The sequence below is a fragment of the Gavia stellata genome, chromosome 18, assembly GCF_030936135.1.
Source record: "Gavia stellata isolate bGavSte3 chromosome 18, bGavSte3.hap2, whole genome shotgun sequence".
Lineage (NCBI taxonomy): Eukaryota > Metazoa > Chordata > Aves > Gaviiformes > Gaviidae > Gavia > Gavia stellata.
Window position 1 is genome coordinate 3,111,721 of NC_082611.1, and position 25,126 is coordinate 3,136,846.

Here is a 25,126-nt window from a genome sequence, read left to right on the forward strand (position 1 = left end):
TTAGTGCCACCGAGGGGGACGCAGCCACCGGGGAGCCGCGCATCGGCAGAGCGGCTGCGTGCGGGTGCACGGTGTCGGTGTGCCTCTCCGTGATGGGCATTAGAGACTTTCCCCATCAATTCTTTGGTTAAGTATTTTCCAACAGTTTGTTGGGCAATGAAGCACAATTCCCAAATTTAAGTCTGTTGCGATTAATGAATTCTAGTCCACAAGCAAATGGGTTTTTTTTTTCTTCTTGGATTTTTTTTTTAAAGTTAAATATATTTCTCCATGTGCCTTAGAGCTAAAGCCTCTTCTGAATTTTCAGCCTTGCCCTTTCTGAAGCGGGTTTTACAGCTTTGCACCCCACTTCTGCTCCGGTCCCCGCCACCCGCACGTGGCCCAGAGCTTTCCCTTCCTCTGCCTTTGCAAGCTCTTTTTCGCCCTTTTTCCCCCAAAAGCCTTTTTCCCTTCCCTCTGCAGACCCCACTGGACGGGCTGCCCCGTCGTCCCCGTCCTGGCTGCCCTCCCGCGGGGACCAGCCCCGGCGCGGTGCCCTGCGGTACCAGGGGACTGGCAGGGACTGAGTCACTTTCTCAGAGATAATTTGAGGCAAGAAAGGCACAATTAGATGCACATTTCAGCCCTTCGCGACGTTCAACTAATTGAGAGGGGAATTGAGAGTTATTTTTACTCAATGCAGAAGCTGGAGACGGCAAAATATTTTTCTTTCTGGAAAAGTTGTTTGGCTGTTCAGCACAGCCGAGCAAATTTCGCTGTCGCCGCAGCCCGGCGACGGCCGCAGCAAAGCGCCGATGATCCAACACAGTCAGGGGAGGAACAATACTAAAAATTACAGCTCTCAGCACCAAAACATGCCCCAGGGAGAGGGATCACTTCCATCAGTCAGGAAACATCAGGTCATGGCGGGGACCAAGGGCTACAGGGAGTCGGTCGTGCCGAGTCTGGTGTTAGAGACAGTGCAACATCTTGGGTGGAGAAGAGTGGATTATGGGGTCTAACTCATGGATAGAAGAAGCGGTGGCAAGTTCCCTTGCGAGGCTGAGGAGTTTCTGCTGCTTACACAACAATTTTTTTTTTTAAGAATTCTGGTTTTCTTGTTGGGGGTAGCACTATTATTGTATGGTTTGGTTTTTGCTTGCAGACAGACTGGGGACTTTCTAATGGCTTCATGGTGAAAAATGGGTTTAGCAAGAGCATCAGCTCATTAGCAATGATGTCTTGTGCATGGTAGGAAGCTGTAGGAGAACTGGACACAAGCGGGCTATGGATTGAAGCCATTGAGAGGCAGAGATGCATGGGAGACGTTGAGGTCCTGGTCCCCAAACCAGTATTTACAATGCGAAATATGGAAACCTCTGGTCCTGATGTTAAAACCAGAGAAGGCGGCTATCGCCATTCTCACCTTGTTCGGTGCACGGAGAAGGGCGCACAAGTCTTCTAGGGGACAGGTTTGCCTCAATAGCTGCGGCTGAACTCAAGGAAACACTGTAGAAGGTCAGCGTAGTAAGTCTCCCAGATGATTTTGGTGATCAATGGGGAGCTCTGTCTTTGCCGTCGACGGAAATAGCGGATCCTCCCCGGTGCAGATGCTGAGCTGCTGGCATGATGGGAGGTAGGAGTATGTAGAAATGCATTACCCATGGGCAGGGTGAGGGATGCAACGCACTGTGCCCGACTCCTTTACCACCCGTGAGAATGGGTGGACCAGCGGGAGAGAGAGGAGATTGCCTTGTAGCATCACACCCATCTGCTGAGAAGCCTCTTGGGTACAGCACAGTGCAAGTCTGGGATATCCTATCCAGGGTTTCTCGATGAGAGCAGGTAGAGAAAGCAATCGCGTCAAAACCACAGGGGTGCAAGATCTGTGTTCGTTAGGGCTGCAATTAGCTACGCTAAATGAGTTTTGGTACCACCAGGTCTTAAGGGTTTTTCATCAGGTTAAGAGCACTGCAGGTTGGTATCTTAACCAGGTTGGATGTGTGCTGATGGCTGGAGCTTCCAGGAAATCCCCAGAGGAGGAGACACAAGGAAAAGTTAGGAAGAGCCTGAAATGCCGGTGTCCACCCCTTCACGTGTCCTTTTGGGGAGAAGCGAGGCCAGTGGAAGCTCTCTGGGCAGCTCAGAAAGCAGCACGGCTGGCTGGGGCTGGAGGTCAGACGTTGCATTAGCTCCTGAAAGGACAACTCAGGTGCCGTCTCTCGCTCTCTAAACCTTTGACCCGTTCAGTCACACCGAATGTTAAAAAGGCCCAGAATTAACTTAGAGAAATGGGTTTAGGTATTTCCCTGGATTTATTGTGCACATTTAATGACTTGAACATTGAGTACGCTGGTACTAAATCCAGGAGACAAATTTTCCCAGAGAAGCACCACAAAGTTTTCAAAAGGATTACCCATGCTGCTTCATGCGAGTGTCTTTTCTCCTTTTTCCCAGCCTGTCTGTGTTTGCACCTGTCTTATGTTTGGTTTTATAGCCACATCACGACGGACAATTCTGTCACACAAGAAAAGGAGGTTGGCGTATACAGCCCAGAACACCTCCGGAAGAGTTCAGCCCATAGTGGGAATCACTGCACTGGGCTTGTATTTATTGCTTTCCAGCTTGTATGCTAAGCCTGGAAACCTTTCTGCAGCTGTGTCCTTCTTATGATGCCTTCAGCTTTTATTTGAACACCACGTTTTATCTTTGTTCCGTTATTGAATGGGAGAAACACCAGATGTGGGTTGTTCTTTGCGCAGCCCTGCCGTCCTGCCTGCACAAGATGCCAACTTCTCGTTGCCGTAGAATTGCCCAATTAAAGCTGAAAGCCCTGGGTTCATTCACTGTTGGGAAATAAACCCAAGGTAGTACTTTTCAGAAGAAGAAAACTGAGACAAAGAAAACTGCACTGGCAGATCTTGAGAAATTTGGGTTAATCATCTGTGTGCCGCCAATTATCGTCGTCATCATATGCTTCCTTGGTCCCAACTTGCCTCTGAAATACGTGTAAGTAATACCACCAGTGACCTGGGAATTCCCCTCCTGCCCCATCGCTCGCTGCTGACCCCATCCTCTCCCTGCCATCAGGCAGCATTGCATCCTCCCCTCCGGTGCATCAGGCTCACCCTCCATTTACTGCCCCGCCTGCTCTTTAAGCCTGGGAGAAATCCGCAGGAGAAGGCACGTTTAAGTGCTTTGCTGGATTGGGGCCAGAGCTGGTTGAGTTTACAGCCGCGCTTGACCAAGTACTAAACCCTAAATGCCGTCGATCGCTGTTGCAGCTTAACGTTAAAATGTCCGTCAGCGCTCTGAGCAAAAAGCCTCTTCCCTGCGGCACCCTCAGGAGGCAAACACAAAAAGGAGCCGGTTCAAATCCAGACAATTTTTATCAAAATTTAAAGTCCGGTTCGCAGAGGCTGTCAGCAGCCTTCACCTCGCTCTGGCTGGTAGCTGTCGCTCTCCATTGCAAACATCCACTGAATTTTATAACCATTTAGCCCGAGTAAAAAGCAGCTAGCAGCCAAAAAACCCTCGGCAAGCTCATTTCAGCATCCAGGTCAATATTTGTTCTCCTTTGGCTTGCTGCAGTCCTGCTCAGGTCAGGAGGAGCCTCTCCACACCCAGCAGCGGGCTGGGGGTCAGACCCCAAACTCCCCGAGCAGCCGGTGTTCCCCCGGGGACCCCAACACCCCTGCGGGGCTTTGCATATACCCTCTGCTCTGACGTCCGAGAGCCTCTCCCAGCCCTGCTTTCCCCATCCGCTCTTCTGCTCCGCCGGCAATACCGCTTGGTAAGAGCCCCGGTCGGGCACGTGTGCTCCCAGCAAAACGCGCTTCGGATTTCCTACGCGGCGGGGGCGGATGCAGTAAGTTGGAGCATCCCCGATACTGAGCCCGGCCCCGGTCCCTGTCTGCCCACCGCGGGCATTGTGGGTCTTGTTTGTGTCTGTGCACGCACTGAAAAAAATCCGAGAGGTTTTATGCGTTTTCCCCAAAGCTTTGCTAACGTCCGTGTGCATCCCAGGGCTGTGATCGTTTTTCGTGGTGATTTGCCGACGCGCTCTTTTGAAAGCTGTAAGTGATGCTGAGGAGGGGCCTCATTAATACCGAAGTGTGTTTATTAGACGGGGAAACCAGATGAGTAATTATCTCTCACGGAAAGACCATAGTTCACTGCAGTCTTTCCAAATAGCTTTAACTGATCTTTTTTCTTCTAATAGCAAGACATTGCTAAATAAATATCCTCTTGGAGACCTGATGCCTCAGGAGATAAGCTGGTGGGCTGCAGCTCTGTTTCCCTTAGCGAAACCCCCCTGTTCCCTGTAGGCACTTCCCTCCACGGGGGCTTGCATGGGTCAGCGCCGGGGACGTGACCACTGCCCAACTCGGGTCAGACCTACGTCTGATGAGCTGTTGGTTATAATTGCATCCTCTGGTCCTGTAAGTCTTTTTCACGCCAGTGAAATCCAGCGTGGAGAGTGGCATCGTGCCCTTCCCCGTTGCATTGTGGCTACCAGCAGTACCTGCACTTGCCCACGGGCAGCCATCAGAAACCTCCTGCGCTTGCCAACGTCACCAATTTACTCCAGATAACTAGTGAGGGAGGTAATGCATTTCAGCTCTTCACCTCTTTAAAAAACTCATTTCTGTTTAGACATAATTATCTAGCCACTTCTAAGAAAGGCACCATTGATTGCAGAGCTGAATTACCATTTCATTGCGTTGGCTCTGACAACCGCCTGCACTGATACAAGAGCACTCCATGAACATTAACTCATTTAAAGTGTTAATTGCAACTCCTTTTGCATTTTCCAGTGTGGGACCCAGCTAGGCAAAGCTTTGCTTGTGGCTTCTCTGAGCGTCTCCCGTGCCTGTCCAACATCAGAGAGCTGGCGCTGCCGGCGGGTGAAAGGGAGGGAGCGAGGCTTCCTTGTTTTGGGAGAAATTTTGGGTGCTCCCACCTCCACACAGTGATGCTACGGGGTGAGGGTCGCAAGGACGGGTTAGAAATGTGGCCATGGTGGCAGTGACGCTGCCTTGGGGCAGAATTGGGCCAGTAAAGACATGTGAGATGTAGAAAAGCTTGGGGACGAAGGTGAAAAGTGGGGGGACGAGGGGGTGTAAAGCTTTTCATCACCCCTCCCAGAGCTGCCCTCCGCGCGCCTCGTCTGCAGCAACTGCTCTCTGCTCCGCGTTGGGCTCGTTTCTCGTGTGTCGGAATAATGCTGGTTTGTTTGGGTTGCAAACACTGCAGGGGGAATTTTTAAAAGCTTTCTTTTATTGCTGTGTGGGGAAAAAAAAAAAAGGCAGCCCAATAACTTTTCTATTAATATCAAGCTTTGTAAGTCTTTTGTTTGGTTGGTTTGTTTACTAATCTCTCGTTTTGGATCTAAACTACTTGACAGTGTCCCTTTGAATACGTGTTAAAATAGATCTCGGTTTCATTCCGTGCATTTTGGGGAGGATATGAAGCAATTTCACTTGTCAGCCGTGAGCAGGAGATGGATGGGGCTGTTCTCCGACGGGTCGCCATCCGGGGAGGGGGAGCGGAGCAGTGCTCGGGAGGAGCCGTGCCGCTGCTCGGCTTCGCTCCCCTCCTCTCGGTGCTTGATGGTGCTTGGTGAGGAGGATCTGACTGGGATGATAGGTTTTAAATGAAAAACTAATGCAGAAAGAAGAGCCTTGTTGGGGACCCAGATGATTTATGCGCTGACCGAACTCTTTGCGTGCCACGCTGCCTGCGTCTGTCTGAAGGGCTCTCCAGCCTGCAGAGATATTTGGGGTTTGCAAGGGAGGGCTGAATAAAGCTGGAAAGGAAAGCCCATCTCCAGCAGCATCCTTACCGCGGGCTCCCCAGCCCGTCCTGCTCGAGGCCGGCTGGACCGCGCCGATGGGAGGGAAGGATCAGGCCCTCGGTGGGACGTGCACCCGCGGGGGGAACTGTGAGCATCATTTTTTGCTCACTGCTTTCAGCTGGGCTTTTGCGGAGCTGCTTTCCAGAGGCAGACCTGGCCCCCCAATATCGTGAGCCCCCCGTGGTGCCATCACAGCCCCGGTGCTCGGCGCTTCTTCCCCACCCATAGCTCTGAGATAGGTGGGAGATAGACTTGGCTCGTTCGGCATCTGCCGTCGGCTGACCAGCTCTCCTAGCTGGCCACGCCAGCACGGCCCGGCTTTTGCAAGCCAGAAAAAGATAACTCTGAGATGATGCAGCAATGCTTCTCCCTTCCTTCAGGATGCAGCCGGAGCACCAGGCCGACTCGATTCTCCGGATGTCCCTCGGCCCATCCTGCGCCATTCCCTCCCTTTGCCTCTCTCCCTCCTGACCCTGTTGCTTCGTTAGCAGTGCAGGTGTTAATCAGCACTAAGGTAATGAGGAGCCTGGGTAAGGAGTACGTTCAGCAGTGCTGCCAGTGTTGGGATGCAAAGGACTAGCGGTCCCCAAACCGGACGCACCGCGCTCCTCCCTGCGGAGCTGCACAGCACAGAGCGGTCATTAGCAAATTTAATACCAGGCTGTGCTCATCAATGCAGGGGTTTAAAAAAAAAAAGAAAGAAAGAAAAAAAAAAAGCCCTGAAAAACAAATCCACAAAACTGAAACTATTTTGCACCAAAATTAAAAAAAAAAAGACAGTAATAATTTGAGGCTGCAGAAAAATCTAGCTCTCCATCAAAGCTCGGCTAGGCAAACGGGTGGTGGAGGTCTGGGTTAGAGACTGCATGTCTGAACCTTGTGTGGCCTGAAAATCTGCTGAGAATTGGCTCATGTTCCCTCAGTCCGACAGGGATGGCCAGCACTCGTTCTTTTTTTCTGTCAGCTGCATCTTGAGATCCACTGTTTATTTATTTTGATAATATTCCAGTTGGAGGCAGAAGCAAGAGATAGCAGAGACGATCAGAGAGAAAAATCAAGGCTGTTAGGGGCTTTTCCTGGCTTGCAAGAGCCTGGCCGTGCTGGTGTGGCCGGCTAGGACAGCTGTTAGGGTCACAGCTCGTTGCAGACGGCTGCAAAAGTCACTTCCAGGGACCTTTGCCCCTTCCCATTGCAGCATCCTCATCCCAGAGGCACTGGGCATCCCCTTGCAGTGGCCCTGTGGTCCCCGCTGCAGGATTTCAGTCCCTGGCTGGGCGGGAGCGAGCGCCCGGAGGACTGCGCACAAGGAGATCGGTTGAGGCTCCCAGGATTCGGCTTGTTGGCTTTTGCACTTGAGCACAATTAGCATTTTCAGCATTTTTCTAGCATGGGCTGATTGTCGGGCACGGAGCAGTAAGTCCTGCTCTCACCAGGATGCTGGCACAGCACCCAGTCTTGATCCCTGACAAGGGTGGGGATCAGATGCTGCGTTACTTTTATTATGCTGCCTTCGGGGCAGATAAAAATTTTGCAGAGGTGTCTGGAAATCAGCTTCTAACCTAGAGGTTCACTCACATGGCCGGACTCTTTCCGCAAGGGAAAAGGAGTTGATATTTCCAACCCCACCACTGCGGCTGGGTAAAACGTGTTTTCTGGCTCCCCAGTTTTTCCATCAGTCGGAGCAATAGTGTGATCCAAGCCAGCGTCAGCACGACCTGGGGAAAGGCAGCCACTTGTTTCTGCATCGTCCGGTGGGACCGTCGAATAGGTCTGACCCCAGCTAGAGCCAGCCCTGGGGCCTTCCAGCACATCCCACATAGAGGGATCTGGGCACCACCGTGAGGATAACAACCAGGCACTTGCATGTTGGTTTTCTCACGGATGATGCAATGTATACGTCACCATGGACCAGAATAACTAGATTTCTTCCTATCCCCCTCTTCCATCCCCTTTGTAATAGCTGGTCAGCAGAGAGGCACTGGAGAGGGTATTTCCCATTGAGCTTGGAGAAGACCAGCGAGCCTTGCCAAAATGCTGGTGGTGAAACGTTTTCAGCGGAGCAGATTGCAGAGCAGAGGAATGGGGGAATCATAGACTTTTCATGTTGACGTAGTTACTAAATGCATGCGTGATCGATGAGCGCTGCATAGCTGGAGGTACTGGGACTGGAGGATCCAGGTCTGGAGGTGGATGCTCTATACCCCATAACCTCAGGAAGTTTGTTATAAAATCATCCCACTCTCAGTTTTACTATATTAACGTACCGTTCCTCCATTCAAAACCTGCCGAAGCTCCGGGCTCAGCTCCAACAAGCTCTGCTGAAATACAGGGACCTGCAATGGCTAAAACAGCCGGGACCGTGCCACTGCTGCCTGTAATGTGGGGCTTTGTCCCCCCGATTTCTGTAGCTGGTCCCCATGGGGCAGCCCGCAGGCTTCCGGGAGGAGAGTCAGGGCTATTTCCCCATTTTTTGGGTTAGGAGCATGTGGGATTGGTTGTTATCTCAGAAGTGCTGCATCCGAAATGTGCCTCATTTCCTTTGGCATTAAAGGCTGCATTTGTCATCCCAGCACAGACTACGGCTCGGATAAAAGGGAATAAAACTGGAGAGTTGTGCCAAGGAGGAAAAGCACAGAGAGAGGATGAAAGAGCATTTTGGGTGAGATGCATGTAAATGCATTACTCATGCAAAGGAGCCATTAAAGATCATGAGGCTCTTGGATACCACAACAGTGAGGCTGGTAAGTCCCTGGATAGAAAAGCCACAAAGAACGTCTTTGTGAAAGGGCGGGGAGTGTATTTATATTTGCATTAGAACTGCTAAACTGCAGGGAGGGCAGATGACATGTCACAGCTCTCGGATGAATTTAGCCATCCAGGAATGCGTCCCCCCCTGTGTCAGGCCAAGGGAAGGGGTAAGCGCCAATGCCGCCCTGGGAGTCACCGGGAAGTGTTTGTCCAGGCATCCAAACCTGCAGCAGGGACAAACATGGCTTGTTTACCAGGAACGAGCCCTCAGGAGCGTTTTCCAGTTGGTTTTGCTCCAGGCCAGCAGCTCCCTAGCAAAGACCTTTTCTCGGCGGTGTTGCGGTGTTTCTGGCCGGAGGTCCGTAGGGCGCTCTGCAAAGGGGACCGCTCAAAGGTGTCGGAGCCACGTGGCATCCCCAGGAAGCAGAGGTTCAGGTTCAGCTCCCATTTGGGGCAAAGGTTCAGGTTTCAGCTGCTCTGTTATTTCCCCGGGGTTCGTTCAAGCTTGGTTAGGTGCCAGCGGGATGTATGCAGACCCCACCGTTTGCCAGCTAATCCGGGACAGGAAAGCAGAGAGAAAGCACTGAGGCATCCAGCCAGACCCGAGTTTGTCAGAGGAAACCTAAACACACGACGTAAATGCTACTATAGCGAGATAAGGGGTTTTGGGAAGGGTGAGAGGGTTCAGAGAGGAAGGTTAACTCCAAAGTCCCTCAAAGCACACTGTGACGCTGCCACGACCAGCAGCATCCTGCACGGGGATGCTGCGGCGTGTCTCCCCGGCACCGTAATGTACCCGACTGCGCAGGGACCCTGCGCTGCTGCCTGGCGTCCCCATCGCCTGCCTAAGCCCAGAGCGCTTCCCGTGACAAAGCAGGTCACTCAGTCATTAAAGTCCTTTGCCTCCTGAGATTATTGTAATTTTGGGAGTTATTACGTTGCAAACGTGGGAGACGGAGTTATTTAAAGCAGTAAGTAGAAAATCACTAGCTGATAATACAGCTCGGTTTAAATTTGAGCTCATTTAAATGTCAGTCTAAACTGCCCCTTGAATCAAAGCTGCTTAAATTATTCTGAAAAATAATTGCCTCTATTCGTCAGAAGGATGTGCCATGGATCCAAGTATAACAGGAAGTGTTTGACTGGGGATTTTATTTTATTTTCTCCCCCTTTTTTTTTCAATATTGCAGTCAGAAAAGAAAAACCCCCTTTGCTCTCCCCGTAATACTCTCTTCTCACAGAGCAGGTCAATCCATCAAATTGCAGTACTGAGATAGGTAAATTTTATCTGTCCGTGATGAATGTTGCTGCTCATGCAAATCTATCACAAGACCCCAGCTGCAAAAGCGCTCGGCTCTTTGGGAATAGGACTTCAGTTTCCCCCAGCTGAATTAAAATATGCAGCTGTCCTGACTGAGAAGAGCAAGCGTGGAGGTTGTCTAGGGGCAGACCTTGGGGGCTTTCAGTGCTAGAAGTGTCGGCATGGTCATTCCTTAAACTCGGTGTTGTAGCAGATATGTCTCTTGGGTACCGAGGATGAGCAGGCAGTAAATGGGAAGTGATGGAAGGTACCAAAATCCCATCTGCTTATAATGGTTGCAATTATTAGTGTCCTTTATTTTTGCCACTTGTCGCCTCAGTTAGCTCCATGCACGCTCAGGTCTGCGGACAGCCCAGCTCAGCAAGCCCCGAGCACTCGGCTGCGGCTCCTCTCCGGGGCCGGGACAGGGACCCATCCGCTGCGTCGAGGCTGCTCAGACCCCAGAGCCAGGGAAGACCCAGGTAAACCCGGTGCTGTGGGGTTGGCTGAAGCACTGCAAACGCCCATCTGTGCTCTTTCACTCGCTCAAAATTGGACTGAACCTCTTTCATTTTGGATGCGTTGAGGCGTTTGGCAGAGGCTGAAAGCCTTCCCGAGGCCAGTTACAGCTGTCCAGAGCCTGCACAGAGACCAGTCGAGCTGAGATAACTTTGCTCACTGAGCTCAAACGTGAGCTGAGAGTTACAGTGACAACATCTGATCGTCATTAGTTAGGTTAAAAGGGCATTTCTTGTGCGGATCAGCCACACTTCTTGGACCTATTCGTCTTCTCCAGTGCAGCACATAGCAGGAGCAGATGTAATAGACAATAAGTCAGAAACATTTTGCCATTTTGAAACCACCCTCCAAGCCCTGAGCTGGTAACGCTGCCATCTGCCAGCTCCTCAAGCAGGTTACCCTTTCCTCAGCCCCCGCGCACTCAGTGCAGTGCCAGGCAGTGGCTGCGTTTCCTTTCCACTCAGTTGCAAAATGTTTTCTCCCCTCTACTTCCCGAGTAACCCGGGGAAGGATCATTAGACATAGACCCATCCAGGACCCGCCTGCGTGCCAGCAGCCGGTCCTCGAGCGGCTCCGCTGGGCTGGCAGGGCAGGCGGGGGGTGGCCGTGCCCTGCGCCTTTCCCTTCCCCGAGAGCCGTGCGTGGGGAGCGCAGGGGTGGCAGGCACTGGTCAGGGTGGATTTCGTGCCCAGGTAAAGTGCAAATGCAGAGAGAGCACGCGGGCAGCCCCTGCCCACAGCAGCAGCGAAGAGCAAGAGCTGCAGTGCGACCAAATCCAGAAGCTGTCAGAGCTCTGGACTACGGTGGAATTATTTTTTTCCTCTAAACAAACTTCATGCCCCGTGTGCATCCCTGATTTTTACCTTTGTATTAGCATTTCCCAATTACTCAACACTTTCAGGCTGGATGACATTTGGTATTGGTGTTTATTGACCCGGGGGACCATGGCATTGACATTATTGCTACCAAGTGACATTTACATGGACGCCAACGTCATATTGATATCAATAATGGCAGCCAAGTTTATGACACAGCATTAACTATGTGAGGCAAGAATGGCAGCTTCTGTTATTGATGCTGATACCGTTCAAAAAAAACCCTGCCAGTCTTAACTTCGACTGACCAAATTTCTGGCAAACCTGTTGCCGCGCGGTGGGAGCTGGTCTTGCTGCGTGGCCGGGGCTTGGGGACCTGCAGGGTGGCGATTCCGGCTGCAAACACAGGGGAGCCAGCCCAGCCGCGCTCGCTGCCTCCGTTCGTATCAGATCCTCCTGCCCCGATGTTGACAGAATTGATTTTCGCAGTGCCTGAGCGGAGGACCAGGTTTGTTCTCGTGTGCCGGAGCCATTTGCTGCTCGTTCGTGGTGTTTGCTCGGTGACTCATCCCGATCCGCCCGGGTCGTGGGCAGCAGGACTCTGCTGCGGTGCTGAGCCCTCAGCTCCATCCCTGGGCTGGGTCACAGTTCCTCCTGAAGCCATACCACACTTGTCCTCTGCTCATCCTACCCCATAGATCATCTGCTTTGCCATTATTATTGCCGTTATCACTATTACTATTATTTCTCCCTCTACACAAGGTGTATTTTGGCATTGTCCAAAATCCCAGGAAGTTTAGCTCGAAGCAGCTCAGCAGCCAGTGGCGAGATCCCGTTGGAGGATGAGGATGCAACCGTGCGCCGAAAACACTGGGTCATCGGGCATATGGTGTCGGGGCAGTTTTTGAGGGCGTCGCTGGTTAAATCACGCGCGGGATGAGAGCCGGGGGAGGAAGGGCAGGGCGGGAGTCGGAGCGGTGGTGTTAAAGCACAACGTCCCTCCTCAGGGCAACGTCACAAGCGCGGCTGGAAATGGGCAGAGATGGGGCAAATTCAAGGCAAGAAACCCCCCGCTGAGTCACTACCTTCTCCTCAGGGCTGATCTCGTTTGACTGCAAATATTTAGAAATCCCAGATAAAGGCTGTGGGGCACACTGAATTTAAAAAAGCAAGAAAGTTTTAATGCGAGTGACTCAATTTTAACATGAAACACTCAAGTGGAGGGAGATAAGATCAGGCTGATGCAAACATCACTCTCTCTGGGTGCAGTTTGGCTCATGAAAACAGGGATCAATGCTGATAATAAATGAAATATTTCAGACTTTTGAAGCCACCCTCAGCTGCTCTGGCGCTGTGACGAGAGCGATCCCGACTGCGGGCTGCCGGGGGGAGGCTGCCCCCCGGATGGGTGTCACCACATCTCGGCTGGGACCCCGACGGCAAAACCGGCAGGGGCTAGGGCTGCTTTACGAGGGAGACGTCGCTGAAATGCAGCAGGTCAGTTTTTTTAAAACTTGACCCTTTTTTTAAAAAGCTTGACCCAACGCAGCTGAATTGTCGCAGAAACAAGAAAAAAACTCCATGGCTGCTCTCAAAGCCCTTGCAAGCACCAACCCTGAATGCCATGATGGGGTACTAACGGTGCGTAAAACACCTGAAGCATCTAAGGTAGGGAAGAAAAACACAGTTTTTCTCTTTCCTGAGAGTCAGGTTAAAAATTCTTCCTGAAATTATTGCAGCGTAGGGCGTCTCAGCACAAATTGAGTATCGAGGACCCTATGCCGGGGAAACACAAGCTCTTTCCCAGGGTGGGCATGGTTGCGTTGGGGTCACTGGTCCCTCGGAGGTTTTTCTTGTCCTCTTATCATCTAAAGGCCAGTTCACGCTATCCCCAGGGTTCCTGGGGCACATCGCATCTTTAGTCCCATGCAGCTCTGTCTGTAGCTGAAGTGAGGACAGAGGAAAGGAAAAGGACAGCTATTTCTCTTCCAAAATCTTTTATCTTTTCGCTTTTCGTTTGCCCTTAGAAACCTGGGGGAGCATTTGGGTTTGGATGAGGTCGGAGCGAGGCGTCCGCCCCCCGCGTGGCAGCTGCCTGCGCAGCTGCAGGTTTGCAGGGAGGTTTGCGATCCCCGTTTGAAGGGGATCTGCAGCGGGTACGAGAGTCCTGTACCTGCCGCGAGAGCAGTACTCGGGGCGGTTGATCCGATAATCCCTAGAGTGAGATCCACGCCCCCACAGGTGATATTTTCATGGGAGATACTAGCTATCATCCTGCTAATGCAAAGACAGCCCGAGGTCCTGCCGTCCCTGCGTGGATGATGCTGGTTGTTCTGGCCTGGGAGGGGGCTCAGGATGGGATGCAGTTTCTGCCTGACGCCCACCCCAATTTGGGTGACTCACGCAGGGCTGTGTTTTGTCTCTTGTGGCTTGTACCGCGCTGCGTGGGTGCAAACTGGGCTTGCGAGCGGGAGCGCTGGCCCTCGCAAAGCATCCCTCCAACCTCTTTTGCTGCTGCTAATTCCCATCTGTAGAAAGGGATTTTTCTTACCCACCACACAGCGCTTCTGCAAAGTTTAATTTATTTGCTTTCTGTTTCTTGTAAAGCACTTTTTCCCTGGCTGGATAGGCGAGGCAGAGAAGACAAAGTCATCCTCTTCTCTTTATTTTCAGGGTTCCAGCAGAGTTTGGCTTCCCGAGGGTTGCGCTTTTGAGGCAGCGAGCTGGTGGAGCGATTTAGCCGAGCGCAGGCTGGGAATGGCATGCGTTCTACTAGCGGCACATGTAGGGAAAAGGCAAATGGGATGCAAAGGTGATGTGTTTCCAGAGGAAATGCAGCCCTGGAGCAGCTTCATCTTTGCACTGACCTTCCTCAGAGGGGGGATGCTGCGATGTTTGTCACCTGCGTGGTCCCCTGCGGGTGACAGCTCCTACTCCTCAGCACCGAGGGCACAGAGGAAGGCTGCTTCCCCTCCTCAGCCCGCCTAACTCACCAGGATACCAGTGAAAATGGGAGTAGCCGTGCTTGGTTCAGCCTTGCTGATGCACCGGCCACATGAGTCCAGCGGTATTCGCTCTGAACCCACCTGTGTGTCCCCCCACCTTTGCATTTACCCGCAGACAGCAAAAAAACCAAAAAAGCAAAACAAACCCCAAAAGTGCTGCCCCATCGTTTCGTACGACGCGTGAGCCAAACCCAGCGAGGGCAGGACCGCTGGCAGGTGGATGGTGAGCCACGTCTCCCCCATCCTCTCCCCGCAGCCTCCTCCCGCGTCGCCCACCACCGAGCAAAGCTGGCGCAGGAGATATTCAGGGCTCAACCTCCCAGCCGGGGCTCACCCCCAGCAGCATCGTTTTGGAAAGCCGAGCTGCAGCCCCGAGTTGCCATGACACTGAGCCGCCCCCGAGGATGCGGCTGCGGCTTTCTGCCCTCCGTGACCCGTTTCCCCGAGTATTTGGCGTCTCACCCACGCCCCCGTCTCTCTCAAGCAATTACCTGCTCTGATTGCTCGCCCTCGCATGTCACTGCTTAGATAGGTGCTTATATGTATTTTAATCAAGTGAGTCACGCAGGCGGAGGGGACTAGGCAAAACACTGTTGCTGTCCTTGTCTCCTTGATGGGTAAATGATGGCTGAGAATTTAGTGAGCATGAAATGCTCTCATTTGGCTGGATTTAGTGGATTTGGTGGCTGAATGGGTTGTGATGTGTTTGGAAACCATTTGGATTTATTTTGGGTGAAGCGGTAGGGACTTGATCTCTGGCCCTGGCCCTGAGATCTCCATGCACCGTCAATCAGGAACAGCACCTTTCAATGACTGAGGCTTTGGATTACTGAGGGGTTTTATCACTGCATGTGGAAATGGCAGGAACAGAGGCTTTCCGGGGTGGTCTGAACCGGCCACTCAAGGGCTTCAGAGCAGTCAGTGCAGGCAGGAAAACCACGCCAACCCCGACTCCTCTAGCACGGTCCGGCTGCGGGGTTCCAGCTGCAGAACTGATGGTGTTTTCCATCATACAATAGAAAAGAAAATGGAGAGGGCAGCTCCCGAGCCGGCCCGGTGCAGCACGGCTGCGCCGAAGTCCATTTATGTCATTTTAATTGATACAACCTTGTTGCCTCTCGGGGCATCTTGGAGCAGTTAAGGATGCCTTAAAAACACGGTAAATCCATTTGCTATCCTCACTCTGGGCATTAACAGGCACTAATTTAACTCAGGCAGGGGAGGCGATGTTTCCAGGGTGATGCATGCTGGCAGGCTGACGTGGGGAGGTTTTCCTGGGGGTTTGGGCTTAGCGATGGTTTGCGTTGCCTTGATTTCCCTGCTGAGCTTGTTTGGGAGGTGCGAGATCCACCGGGACAGCTTTGTGCCGGGGAGGTGTGTGGCAGGGAAGAGCAACGGTAGCGATCAGGTTTTACCGATCCTGGTTTTATGCTCGGAAAGCCCCGAGAGCAGGGGAGGATTAGTGTTGCATCCACTGAGCTGCATCGGGAGGCAGCGCGAGCATGTGCACCCCTCGAGGTGCTTTTATGCCTGTATCATCCTTTTAGTTTGAAGTTTAATCCCCAATAGGTGCGACTTGCTGCATCGCCTCTCTCCTAACAGCCTTACAGAGCTGTGACAACAGGCAGGGAAAATGAAGCTGTCTGACAAATGACACATGACAACGACTTGGAGTTAACTGCTTTTAAATTCATTATGGCTCCAAAGGATTGGCTTGAGCAAGGTGAATGATTTAAGGTGCATAAGGAGATGGATTTAGCCTCCTTTTACTGCCGTTGAATGATCTGTGAACAAGCTTTGATCTCTGCATTACAGTCCTTACCAAGATTTCTCAGTAAGGGGGGTGATTTGAGGACCACCGGCCATTTGCGGCAGCGGCTCGGTTGCGCACTAGCGACTTTTCCCTGACAGGACAAATGCCAACACCTCGCTGCTGTCGGAGCAAAGACCTTCGGTGCTGCCCAGAGTGCTAAAACCAAAGAGGAGACGTTCAACGGGCACGTGGGCAACCCGGGCACTGAACGCAGCCACTGTGCGGCAGGTCCGCGGTTTGCAGAGAGCTGTGCTTGCGCAAGGGTCTCGGGAGCTGCACCAAGGTTTCTGCCTTGCGTGACGACGAACGTCACAACGGGGAAGTCTTCCAGGTTTGGGATGCCATCGCCGTAGCACAGACGGCACATCCGGGAGGCCCAGGGCTGCAACCTGCCATGCTTCAGCCAAAAATCATCTAGCGAGGCCAGATCCATGAGCTCTGCCCCAAAATCAGCTCCCCGATCTCTGGCTGTGCAAGGCAAAGGGAATTATTCACATTTTGGGGGAGAAAGGCACATCCTGCAGCAGAGCAGCCTGTTGCTCAAGATCCGTTTGGGGCTGGTAGCGGGTTGGAGCCCCACAACCGGGACTAGCAAACTAGTGGGATGCAATTATTCCAGTAATTCGGGCTAATCCTTTCTTAAACAAGAATTCTCTGCAGTCAGCCCCGTTTCCAAAGACATCTGCCAACTTGGTGTCTTTCGGGCTGAAATATTGCTTCTGGTCTGTGTATTTGTGGTGCTGTTGGGGAGATATATATTTCTGAAGTGCAGCTGCCTCATTTTGTTTTACAATTCATAAGCAAACTAACCCGAATGATCCAGTGCAGTATGGGCACTAAAAATAGCTCTAATCAATCAACTTCTTAAAAATAAGAATGTTCCTTAAAATTATGCCAGCACCAGCCAGCGCTGCCTCTTGGGAATTTTATTCTGACTCATTTGTCTTCCAGTTCTGTTCTTCCTTTTTCTTTCTTTGTATTTTTTTTTTTTTCCCCATGCTGCTATTTACCAAATATCATTGAGTTTGGACTGTTTTCTGTTACTTAGCATACAGGATGAGGTGGATATTGCAGACTTTTAAAGCTATTTTTGTCACTGGTGGCATGAAGGGATGGGAAGTGTTATTACTGTAATTTGCCGGTGTTTGGGCAGCACCCCTAAATACTGGTAAAACAGAAATTTTCGTTCAATGTTTCTACACTGGAGCAGCTTCCCACGGGTACCCAAACCTTTCAGGGTGGCCCATCCATCAGTCAGAGGACACGGACACACAGATGTGGTGGCAGTGCCGTGGGGCGTGGTGAGCCAAGGCAGCCGCCGTGCCCACCCGATACCCTGGTGATGACCTTCTGCAAGTGCTTCAATGCTCCACAGCTTTGCAGGATCCCCGTTGCCATCTCGCGCAGCGGCTGCTTTGTGGTCTGACCAAGCACGTGGGCATCCTTGGGGTCATCCGGAGCACTGGGGTGGAGGACCGAGCCCCTCTCCTGCCTCCCCAAGCTCTCCTCCTGCCTCTGCCAGGGGATGGATGCCGCGTTGGGCGGTTTACAAGCAGGTCTTCAGGTTTCCGACCAGCCTCTTTTTTAAAGGCAAATACAGCTGTGATTTTGCAAAGGAGGAATTACATGCTGGAGTCCTGCTGCTCTCCGATGAGCAAGCAGTACATATCCAGCTCACCAAGAGCGCTCTGAAAATCCCTGTCTCTCAGATGTGTGTGTGTGTATATATATATATATGTGTGTGTGTATATTTAGTGCATTAGTCACATCTTAGACTATAAAAACTGAAACTTCAGCTGGCTGCTTCTTCTGTAAACATATGTTCTCCTTTTAACTACAACTTGGCTTTTATTGCTTTGTGTTATTCCTCAGCATCGTGTGCAGTACGTACAAATACGATAACAGTAATAATCACAATACTGCCAGATCCGAGCGTTTAAAATAATGGGTTAAGTCTCCAAAAATCCCCTGACTGGCTTAAAAATAATAAGATTATGTGAAAACAGTAAGCGCCATGATCTTTGTCTTGCTGCTTTTCAGTTGCTGGGTGCTTAGGCTTTTGGCTCCCGGCTCTCTCCAACGTGGGCATTTAGAAATGAGGTTGCGCTTGGGGAGAATGAAGCTGAGCCTGATCCCTCGGAAGGACCTGGGAATTTGAAGCAGCATGTCCTTCCTCACAAGGCATGGGATGAAAGCAAGGGAGTTTGCGGCACAGTGGTAATACGGTCCCGGCATTTTTTACTGTGTTTATTGCAGAAATATTTTTAGAATTAAAGTGACGGATGGTAGGGATTATCTGCCTGAAACTGGGGAGGTGCAGACTGGCTGAACTGCCTAGTGAAGGAGAGCGGTTGCGTTATGGTACGTCTGGGCCTGACCTATACCCACGTCACTGGAGGTTTCTGTGCTCGTTATGTGGAGTGGGGAAATGACCGACGCGAAGTGAACGAGACACAAACCCGAGCTGCAGGCACGGCATTCTACTCTGTACCTGTGCAATGTTAATATAGATATTGAAAAACGAGCTTTCTAACAAGACAAGCAGTTTCTTTTTAAGTCTTTCTTTTTTTATTTTTAAGGCGGTCTTCAAATTTTTAAAGAAAATATTAGACTTCGACCTGCAGGCAACGAAATCCTCTTATAGCATTGCACAAATGTGTTAAGTCCTCCAGAAACAGGAACTATCCACATTGTTTTGCTGGCTAAAATGCATGAAACAGAGATCCAAGTTGCATCATTGCAGTTAATTTTACTTTTCTCTTTGGGCCAAGAATTGGAGGTTTATGGTGAGAAGGAGCTGGGAGATGCTGGGTTTGGGTTTGGCATTTTTCAGTTCAGCAGAGCCATTCTTTTCTTCTGCCTGCAACCGTTCGTGTCATGGTGTACAAACCATCTCCGGAGGAGATGGAGCCGTCAGGCCCGGCTGGGGCTGGTCTTACAGTTTAATTAGATCCGTGCCTAAACCAGTTGAACTAAACGGATGCAAAGCCCAGCGTGAGTGCTGTGAGCTCGGTGAGGACACAGCTTATTTCTGCTTTTGCTTAGCTTTGTTCTGTTGCCATAAACTCAAAGGAATTAAGCCTTTTTTAAAGTTAAATGTGAGCGTCTGGAGGCCAGGGTGTTCTCTGGGTTTCGTACTTGTGACCCGTGCAGGTCCCTGTGCCACGGCGGAGGTGCGGCAGTGCCACCCGTCTGCCCTGTTTGGGGCCTGAGGGCAGCAATACAAAAAGTCGCAAGTTGCACTGCTTTAAAAAGGGAGAGAGGAAAAGAATAAGTTAAATCAGAGGCCAAATGAAAACGTGTCTTCAGGAAACACTGGCTGCACTGAGAAAAAATGTTGATGCTCTGAAAAGCCATACCACTGCAGGCGTCCTCGGTCAGCTCTTCACCCTAAGATGCAAAGCGACTCTGATGTCCTGTTCTGCTCTGGACCCGCCAGACAGCAGTTTTAAAGACAATTTTATTTTCTGTGTTTGTTAGCTGGATTCCTTAATTAATCGGTAATGTCCTTAGGAGATGAGAGTCTTGCTATGTTGCTGCGTCTGTGATGGAGGAGCCGTTTCTAACCCCGCTGCCGGTGGCAGAGCGCAGGGGCTGCTGACGGAGGCAGGAGGTTCCGGGAGCTCTCCCTCCGGGCAGGACACACGCATGGCTCCTACCCAGCTTTATTTTAGGTTGCCTACTCCTCAGACACATCCACTGGCACTGATGCCAGTGGCTAGGTGATACGGAGCTGATGAGCGGCCACCCAACCCCAGCTCTCTGCGTTGGCCTCCTGCCATTCGGTTTTACTGCTGGAAACACTCGCGCCGTCTTGAGCAACAGCTTCAACACACCCTTGACTTCCCATCTCTCTTTTTAAATCAAGTCAAGGCCTTACTAGCTAAACTGGCACGGCAGAGGTCAGCGGGAAAAGCAGGTCTTGCCTATGCTGGGGCATCTTCTGGCAACCAGAGCTCTTCATCCTCAAGCCAACGGTCTTTCCTGGACGCAATTTCAGTAAGACTGTATGAAAAGCTGCCGGAGACCATCAGCATCAGGAGAGCCTCAGCATCAGCCGTTGCACTAACAGCAGGTGGGGTCACCATCATTTCAGGGCAGAGCCTGGTCTCTGTGTTGTCACTTCTAAACTCGGGGCTAGATTTTAGTGGAAGAGAGGGTGTCGATTCCGCAGCGCGGAGCTGTGCGGCCGGGAGCAGCCCCCCGGGGTGGGCAGGGCTCTGCCGCTCCCCAGCTCCTGCCCAAAGGGTGTCCGGGGGATTTGAGCTCGGCCCAGATGCGCTTGAGATATCATTAGCCAGGAATTTGTGTCAGAGGAAGAAATATTAAGCAAATCTTTCGCAATTATCTTTGCCTCCAGCGGTTAGTCTAGATTTCCCCTTTGCATCTTTTTCTTTTCAAATCTCCTAGTCGTGAAGTGGGCTGCTTTTAAACTGGGTGGTGCTTCGGTGGCCTCAAGAGCAGCAGTTTCCATGGTAACTCGGAAGTACCCGGTTTTGCACAGTCACGGTTTTAGCGGGTCGCAGTCACCACTGCTGCCGGAGGACCAGGAGCATCCCGAGCCAGCCCAGCCCCATCCCAGCTCCAGCAGCGTGAGAGCCGGTGCCACTCGGGGTCTGAGCAGGAGCCCTGTACGGCTGAGTTTGGTGGTCCCATCCCTCACCTTCCTTGACCTCCTGGTTGCAAAACAGCCGGGCAGGTTGTGTGGCAACACTGCGGGGTCACCCACAAGGCCGTTCTGTGCCATGGGGCTTCTGTCTCCAGCCACATCCTTGCTATTTGTGCTGGCATGAGCCCACCGTCAGATTGCTGTGGACTTTTTTCACCTTTTCCTTTCTCTTTTTCTCTTCTGGGCCAGCAGTGTGCCCAGGTGGCCAAGAAGGCCAACGGCATCCTGGCCTGTATCAGAAATGGTGTGGCAGCAGGAGTAGGGAGGTGATCGTGCCCCTGTACTCGGCACTGGTGAGGCCGCACCTCGAATTCTGTGTTGGGTTTTGGGCCCCTCACTACAAGAAGGACATGGAGGTGCTGGATCATGTCCAGAGAAGGGCGACGGAGCTGGTGAGGGGTCTGGAGCACAAGTCTGATGAGGAGCGGCTGAGGGAGCTGGGGTTGTTCAGTCTGGAGAAGAGGGGGCTGAGGGGAGACCTCATCGCTCTCTCCAACTGCCTGAAAGGGGGTTGTGGGGAGGTGGGTGTTGGTCTCTTCTCCCAAGTGACAAGGGACAGGACTAGAGGAAATGGCCTCAAGTTGTGCCAGGGGAGTTTCAGGCTGGATATTAGGAAAAATTTCTTTGCAGAGAGAGTGGTGAAGCACTGGCAGAGGCTGCCCAGGGAGGTGGTGGAGTCACCATCACTGGAGGTGTTCAAGGAACGTGTGGACGTGGCACTGCGGGACATGGTTTAGTGGGCATGGTGGGGTTGGGGTGATGGTTGGACTTGATCATCTTACAGGTCTTTTCCAACCTTAGTGATTCTGTGATTCCCATCATTATCAGAATGGGGCTTTTCTTTCTTGCCAGGTATTTTGAATTGCCCAGGCTCTGTGGGGAGGATGCTGTGAAAAGATGCCCTCCATAATCCCACGCTCCAAAGCAGCATCACCTCCCGCTGCCCAGGGGGTTTGCTTTGGAGCATCTCCACGTGGCTGCTGAAGGCCAAATGGCTTTGGGGGGCTCTGGGAAAGCAGCCAGCCAGGGATTAAATCACCGCTTTTGGACTCCTCCAGAGCCAGAAGCAAGGAAGGGGGGAGTGAACTGAAATTCCCTCAAATATCTGTGCAATGGAGGGAGGGGGGGATTAGTCCCATTAGGGCAGAGTACTCAGGGGTAATCCCGCTTTCGAATTAGGGATTTCACTGTCGTTAATCTGATGTGAAAATAAATAGGGCAGGAGCTTAATGCCTTTGAGGGAGCCGCAGGCGCAGGAGAGGAAGATGGGCTGGAGGGGCGGAGCAGGGACAGAACTGTTTGGCTCAGACCCCTCCAGCCCCATCCCTTTGGGAAAGGTCCTGGGACAAGGGAGGAGAGGAGCATCCCTGGCAAACGTCCGAGTCCTGAGCAGGGGCTTCCTCCTCCCTCCTCCAGTCCGTTCTCCAGCCAAAGCAGAACTGCTCCCTACAGTGGATTTTCTTCCACCTTTTCAGCCTTTTCTTCAAAGGCAGCACAAGTTTTCTTTTGTCTCTTTTCTTTCTACGTGCGGCAGCGTTGCCGTTTTCCATCTCGCGGCTGTGCCTGACCCTTGCTGACTACGCTGGCAGCCTCTAAACATCTGTGGCCTCAAAGCTATGGGAGAACCTTTCTTCTTTCTTTTAGAAAATTAAAACAACTCTACTGGTGTCCTGAAAGACACTGAATTCGGCTTTGGTGATAGATGGACAGAGGACAGTGGTGGCTCTGCCTGTCTTTAAGGAATCAGGGCACTCATTTCAACTCCAGTGACAATTCTTCTCATGCAGGTGATTATTTAACCATAAAAAAGCACAATCAGATCATTTAGAAGAAAGAAAGAAAAAGAAAGAAAGAAAGAAAGAAAGAGAAGTTTTTTAGGGATCTGATGAGCAGAGTGCCTGAACAAAGGTTCGGGTTAGCTCAGCAGAACGGGGGCTTTACCCCGCAAACATCTTCATCCTTAGATGTCAGATCCAGAGGGCAGGCAGGTTTTCTGCTCGGAAAATTTTCATTTAGAAATGTTTGTGATTTTGTATCATGATAAGAGTGATCTGAGCAGCAAACAGGCACCAACCCAGAAGCCAGAAGAGCCCGGGGTGTGGGAGACCCCGGCATCCATCAGCGTTCCCCTGTGCTCCTGAGGACTCCCTTCAGCAACGGGCTGTGCCTCTGCCTTGCTGGGAACAGACTCTTGATGTTTTGTGCAAAAAAGCCTGTCTTAATTGAATGTTGCCATCAAAACTGGATCACGACGATGATTCACTTTTGACAAATCAGTGTTTTCTAATGGAAAACAAAATCTAATTGTTGATCAGTTCTGCTAGAAACAAGGGCTCAGGCAGTGGAGAGCAGGATGGAGAACAGTAACGCAACCAGCAGCCCTTGGTGGATGGTGAATTCAAAAGCCTTATCACTCCTGTGGCAGGGAAAAGCCTAGGGTGTACGTTTCCCCGTTGCTGGAGCAGCAGGGGATGGAGCCGGCCGGAGCCCAGGATCAGTGTCCCAGGTCAGGGCGGAGGAGCAAGGTTGGAGCAACCAGGTACAGGGCCAGTGTGCTCCCCTCCTGGGGGAAGCAGGAGATTCATCCACACATTTATATCTTTTTTTAATGTTACAAAATTCACATGCTTTTTTTTTTCCTTCCTTTAAAAGGAAAAAAAAACCCCACAAGTATAATAAGTGAAATGAATGCAACTGCAGGCACCCTGGGAATACCGCAGGAGCCGTGTTTACAGGGAGTTCCACGTGAATCCCGTCAAGCAATGCAAATGTTGTAAGTAGGATGTGGCCACGGGTTGGGCTTTGTTCGGGTCTGATGCGAGCTGTTTTCTCTAAGGAGCAGGATTACCACTCTGCTTCTAATTAGGTGAAAGCAAAGAGGATCTAAAGAGCCCCTAAAGATGTCAAAAATCAGAAAGAAGTCATTGAAGGGAGGGAGAAATTAAAATAAACTGACGTTGGTATTTCAGCGATGCACAAGTCCTCCGGGGCTGTGGCCAGGAGCTCCGCCTGCTCCAGCTCCTTCTGCATTGCTCACAGGGCGATCTGGGTTTTTACTTCATTTGTTTATTTGATTTCATGCATTTCCATTTTAGAGAAGTGGATTTCCAAGTCTGACGTGTTTGGTCCCCAGCATGGGCTCCAAGGTGTTCCTAGCTCTGAATTTTCCAATTAAAGCCCCCTCTAAAACAAGAAGTGGGTTGGGTTCAGGTTTTAGGGAAGCTGCAGGACCTGACCCTGCTGATTTCTCTTTTTCTTTTAATCTGGGTAAATGAGAGTGTGTGTGCAAAAGTCGTTTGAGACTGCAGCCCTGCACTTGCCTAATCTTATGCTGCGATAAATCTTATGCTGAACTGATAAAATGCCAGATAAAATACTTCTAAAAGCAGCGGGGATAAATAGGGTAGGTATTTTTGTTCAGGTTTCCAGAGCAGGAGAAATGTTGTTACCAGAAATAAGACAATGTCTATGTGCTTCTTTCTCCATGATCCCTTGCTCACGTTCACTGGTGTGTTTGAAAGCATAAAGGTTTCTTCATGCACAGATGTTTCCAATTATTTTCCTAAGAACTGTTCTCTCATTCATGCTTAATTTGTGGAACTCCTGTTTAGTTCCCCCAAATCTTTTTTTATTATTTTTAATAGTCATACCAGCAGCAGTAATCATAAGCTCTGGGCCTATTTTGCTCTGATGCAAGTCACCACTTACTGCTTTGAAACTATTAATGGTAGTGCAGTTGATCACTGGTGGGTTCCGTAAGAGAATATCGTGGGTTTTTTTGGTGACTGGAGACATCCAACCTTGAGCCCTTTCCACCCCTTTTGAAGTCTGTGCTGTGCACCCTGGATGCTGGTTTCCATCCTGTATTCCAATGTGCTGCCATCCTTGGCCCTACCAGCTTGTGCCTCTGGCTTTGCTTTGTTTTGCCTTCATCCTCGGTGATGATGTAGAGCTCAAAATGGACTCTAGAACTCCTTGAGACTTAGAAACTGGGTAGGAAGGAGATAGTCTGCATTCAGCACCCATTCCCATGACTCAAGATGGAAACAAGGAGAGCAACCTCACTGGTTGGAGCAAGGAACCGGGCACACGCCAGGTTTCTGGTGGTGCCTGAATTAATTCATCTTTCTTTGTCTGGCTTTCTTTAGCTTGGTAGTGAGAGACTTAATGCTAGCGGATGTGTGGGGTGATTCATTGGTAAAACCCTTTGAGATCTGGAGATGAAAGTTGCTGTGGGAGGAGGACAGAAGCAGATGGCTGCCCTTGGGCATGCGTGAAGTACAGAAGAGGATGGCGGTGTGGAGGGCTTGGGATGGAAAGCGTAGCCATGGTCCTGGTTGTGCTGCTCTGACTTTGCTGCTGTGTAGGAAATGAAAGCCATCCTTTGTCCCTTCATCTCAGCAGGACCACCCTTTCTAAGG

At 51.1% G+C, this 25,126-nt stretch overlaps 1 protein-coding gene across 1 annotated transcript in view; it reads left to right on the forward strand.

Annotated features, from left to right (window-relative positions):
* Positions 1 to 25,126, forward strand: part of CACNA1H (calcium voltage-gated channel subunit alpha1 H) — a 258,550-nt gene that overhangs the window by 105,961 nt on the left and 127,463 nt on the right. The gene's annotated exons all lie outside the window — the stretch shown is intronic.